At 50.5% G+C, this 5,152-nt stretch overlaps 1 non-coding gene across 1 annotated transcript in view; it reads right to left on the reverse strand.

Annotated features, from left to right (window-relative positions):
- Nucleotides 1-1,004, reverse strand: part of LOC126328706 (small subunit ribosomal RNA) — a 1,893-nt gene extending 889 nt beyond the window's left edge. Inside the window, exon 1 of the ribosomal RNA XR_007561941.1 lies at nt 1-1,004. This exon is cut by the window's left edge and continues 889 nt beyond it. This is a non-coding gene — a ribosomal RNA (small subunit ribosomal RNA).
- Nucleotides 1,005-5,152: the final 4,148 nt, after the last annotated feature.

The raw sequence follows: 5,152 nt of genomic DNA on the forward strand, positions 1-5,152 counted from the left end.
GCGACGATCCAAGAATTTCACCTCTAACGTCGCAATACGAATGCCCCCGCCTGTCCCTATTAATCATTACCTCGGGTTCCGAAAACCAACAAAATAGAACCGAGGTCCTATTCCATTATTCCATGCACACAGTATTCAGGCGGGCTTGCCTGCTTTAAGCACTCTAATTTGTTCAAAGTAAACGTGCCGGCCCACCGAGACACTCAACAAAGAGCACCCTGGTAGGATTTAAACGGGGTCCGCCTCGGGACGCGAAAGCACCCCTTCGGCTCGCCCCACCGGCAGGACGTCCCACGATACATGCCAGTTAAACACCGACGGGCGGTGAACCAACAGCGTGGGACACAAATCCAACTACGAGCTTTTTAACCGCAACAACTTTAATATACGCTATTGGAGCTGGAATTACCGCGGCTGCTGGCACCAGACTTGCCCTCCAATAGATACTCGTTAAAGGATTTAAAGTGTACTCATTCCGATTACGGGGCCTCGGATGAGTCCCGTATCGTTATTTTTCGTCACTACCTCCCCGTGCCGGGAGTGGGTAATTTGCGCGCCTGCTGCCTTCCTTGGATGTGGTAGCCGTTTCTCAGGCTCCCTCTCCGGAATCGAACCCTGATTCCCCGTTACCCGTTACAACCATGGTAGGCGCAGAACCTACCATCGACAGTTGATAAGGCAGACATTTGAAAGATGCGTCGCCGGTACGAGGACCGTGCGATCAGCCCAAAGTTATTCAGAGTCACCAAGGCAAACGGACCAGACAAGCCAATCCGATTGGTTTTGATCTAATAAAAGCGTCCCTTCCATCTCTGGTCGGGACTCTGTTTGCATGTATTAGCTCTAGAATTACCACAGTTATCCAAGTAACGTGGGTACGATCTAAGGAACCATAACTGATTTAATGAGCCATTCGCGGTTTCACCTTAATGCGGCTTGTACTGAGACATGCATGGCTTAATCTTTGAGACAAGCATATGACTACTGGCAGGATCAACCAGGGAGCTGCGTCAACTAGAGCTGAGCAGCCGGCCGCCCGGGAGTGTGTCCCGGGGGCCCGCGCGAACACGCAAGCGTCCGCTCAATTATTCTGCAAACAGGAGGAGGCCGAGCTCCCCTGCACGATACACCTCGAAACCCTCTCAGGTCCCGGCGGCGCGCAGCGCCGTCCTAGGTACTTGGTCGGTTTCGAGAGAGGCGCAATCGCCCGGAGTTAGGCGAGTAGACGGTTTTAGTGCGAACACCCTTGCTCCCAACTGAGCTTGCCGCTGCCGACAGAGGCCCGGGAGCGTGCTGTCGTGGCATTGCCGGCGGGAGACAACACGCGCCACCTATGGTGACCGGCAGCTCCAACGCCAGCGCCACACAAGGGCAAAGCCCCACTTGGGTGCAGAAGCGAACTCTCCCAGCACAGCGCACGCGCCAACACGTCCGCACAACTGCGATACAAACCACCTGCGAGAACCGCTGGGGCGACCGAGCAGCAGACGGCGTCGCGGCGCCGAGTGCCAGGCGGCGGCGCATCCTCAACGCACACAGTCCTCAATCAGACCAGCACACTGCAGATGTCCACCGCGCTTCGCACCGGGCTCGGCTGAACCAACTTTGGCCGCCAGGCGCCGCGTGCAGGGTGCGCCGCAGCGTAGCTGCGCCGCCTGCCGGGCCCGTCGGCTGGCGCTCCTGCCACTCGGCGCCCCCCACCAGCCGCCTGTTGCGCGTGCGCCCACGCAGCGCGCGGCCAACACGCCGGGCGGCCCCCCTTCACCGGCCGGGAACAGTCCCACCAAGCCACCGCCGCGTATCGCTTCATACCCACATGGGCCTAGTCACGCGTGTGGATGTGGCGGGTACCGCTGAAACAACCGGTTAATAGCTGTACCGATCGTCGCCATCACAGATTCACCTCCAGCGTGAACAACCGCTCAACAACGGATTTCCAGTTCATTTGCGTATCTTGGGCAGTAAACGTAGATGTCCACCTACATTTGCGAATTCAACAATTCTTGCATGCCAGGATGTCATGTGTCACGACACGCTACATCAGACCACATACACACTGCGACATGTGCAGAAGAGAACACGTGGAAGGTGGCCCGCGCACGTATGCGATGTACCTTCCGCGATCCACTGTCAACCGGCATCTGCGGCATGTCCCAGATATGGAACGCGGTCCACCAGGGTAGCACTTTGTGTGAGGCAATACGACAAAGTCGGAATACACGCGTCACTACATCAGACGGCTCACGCTGACCTGACCTGACCTGACTCACCGCACCACCACCCCCAGCGACCCAGGGTGACATACAATGCGTTCGTACGTTCCTCCCACACGCCTCTACGGCGTACCACAGTGCAACCTAGCTGTTATTGGGAGACGAGACAAGTAGCATCAAGCACAACATATGGAAATTGAGATTCGACACCGTTGGGCACAGCCAGCGTACGGTCACACGTATCACACTACTTCACTCTGTACGTAACGACCGATGATCGGTACAGCGTGTGGGTTACGCGTACGACATCAGCGGACAATGGACACAGACCATACCACGACGTACACTGAGGGCGTCGACATCTGAATGCAACTGAACAGCTGCGAGGCTCATTTAACACTCAAACGCCAGACCGACCAGCTTGAGAGGACAGAGACACAAAGAGGGGGACAGAGGGGGACAGAGGGGGGGGAGGGGGGGGGGTCGGCGATATAGTCCTATTGCAGTACAATTGACAGTGGATAGCAGGAATATGTGGAAAGTAAGCAACACTCGCAAGACATCTACATGAGGATAACAACGACACCAGAGATTCCGAGCAGTGAACTATGTTAGGCAAAGGGACAACGTGGGTTAGGTTAAGGGACAACGTGGGTTAGGTTAAGGGACAACGTGGGTTAGGTTAAGGGACAACGTGGGTTAGGTTAAGGGACAACGTGGGTTAGGTTAAGGGACAACGTGGGTTAGGTTAAGGGACAACGTGGGTTAGGTTAAGGGACAACGTGGGTTAGGTTAAGGGACAACGTGGGTTAGGTTAAGGGACAACGTGGGTTAGGTTAAGGGACAACGTGGGTTAGGTTAAGGGACAACGTGGGTTAGGTTAAGGGACAACGTGGGTTAGGTTAAGGGACAACGTGGGTTAGGTTAAGGGACAACGTGGGTTAGGTTAAGGGACAACGTGGGTTAGGTTAAGGGACAACGTGGGTTAGGTTAAGGGACAACGTGGGTTAGGTTAAGGGACAACGTGGGTTAGGTTAAGGGACAACGTGGGTTAGGTTAAGGGACAACGTGGGTTAGGTTAAGGGACAACGTGGGTTAGGTTAAGGGACAACGTCGGTTAGGTTAAGGGACAACGTCGGTTAGGTTAAGGGACAACGTCGGTTAGGTTAAGGGACAACGTCGGTTAGGTTAAGGGACAACGTCGGTTAGGTTAAGGGACAACGTGGGTTAGGTTAAGGGACAACGTGGGTTAGGTTAAGGGACAACGTGGGTTAGGTTAAGGGACAACGTGGGTTAGGTTAAGGGACAACGTGGGTTAGGTTAAGGGACAACGTGGGTTAGGTTAAGGGACAACGTGGGTTAGGTTAAGGGACAACTTGAGTTAGGTTAAGGGACAACTTGAGTTAGGTTAAGGGACAACTTGAGTTAGGTTAAGGGACAACTTGAGTTAGGTTAAGGGACAACTTGAGTTAGGTTAAGGGACAAATTGAGTTAGGTTAAGGGACAACTTGAGTTAGGTTAAGGGACAAATTGAGTTAGGTTAAGGGACAAATTGAGTTAGGTTAAGGGACAAATTGAGTTAGGTTAAGGGACAAATTGAGTTAGGTTAAGGGACAAATTGAGTTAGGTTAAGGGACAACTTGAGTTAGGTTAAGGGACAAATTGAGTTAGGTTAAGGGACAAATTGAGTTAGGTTAAGGGACAACTTGAGTTAGGTTAAGGGACAACTTGAGTTAGGTTAAGGGACAACTTGAGTTAGGTTAAGGGACAACTTGAGTTAGGTTAAGGGACAACTTGAGTTAGGTTAAGGGACAACTTGAGTTAGGTTAAGGGACAACTTGAGTTAGGTTAAGGGACAACTTGAGTTAGGTTAAGGGACAACTTGAGTTAGGTTAAGGGACAACTTGAGTTAGGTTAAGGGACAACTTGAGTTAGGTTAAGGGACAACTTGAGTTAGGTTAAGGGACAACTTGAGTTAGGTTAAGGGACAACTTGAGTTAGGTTAAGGGACAACTTGAGTTAGGTTAAGGGACAAATTGAGTTAGGTTAAGGGACAACTTGAGTTAGGTTAAGGGACAACTTGAGTTAGGTTAAGGGACAAATTGAGTTAGGTTAAGGGACAACTTGAGTTAGGTTAAGGGACAACTTGAGTTAGGTTAAGGGACAAATTGAGTTAGGTTAAGGGACAACTTGAGTTAGGTTAAGGGACAACTTGAGTTAGGTTAAGGGACAACTTGAGTTAGGTTAAGGGACAACTTGAGTTAGGTTAAGGGACAACTTGAGTTAGGTTAAGGGACAACTTGAGTTAGGTTAAGGGACAACTTGAGTTAGGTTAAGGGACAACTTGAGTTAGGTTAAGGGACAACTTGAGTTAGGTTAAGGGACAACTTGAGTTAGGTTAAGGGACAACTTGAGTTAGGTTAAGGGACAAATTGAGTTAGGTTAAGGGACAAATTGAGTTAGGTTAAGGGACAACTTGAGTTAGGTTAAGGGACAACGTGGGTTAGGTTAAGGGACAAATTGAGTTAGGTTTAAGGGACAAATTGAGTTAGGTTAAGGGACAACTTGAGTTAGGTTAAGGGACAACTTGAGTTAGGTTAAGGGACAACTTGAGTTAGGTTAAGGGACAACTTGAGTTAGGTTAAGGGACAACTTGAGTTAGGTTAAGGGACAACTTGAGTTAGGTTAAGGGACAACTTGAGTTAGGTTAAGGGACAACTTGAGTTAGGTTAAGGGACAACTTGAGTTAGGTTAAGGGACAACTTGAGTTAGGTTAAGGGACAACTTGAGTTAGGTTAAGGGACAACTTGAGTTAGGTTAAGGGACAACTTGAGTTAGGTTAAGGGACAACTTGAGTTAGGTTAAGGGACAACTTGAGTTAGGTTAAGGGACAACTTGAGTTAGGTTAAGGGACAAATTGAGTTAGGTTAAGGGACAAA

This window comes from Schistocerca gregaria, unplaced genomic scaffold (genome assembly GCF_023897955.1).
Source record: "Schistocerca gregaria isolate iqSchGreg1 unplaced genomic scaffold, iqSchGreg1.2 ptg001139l, whole genome shotgun sequence".
NCBI lineage: Eukaryota > Metazoa > Arthropoda > Insecta > Orthoptera > Acrididae > Schistocerca > Schistocerca gregaria.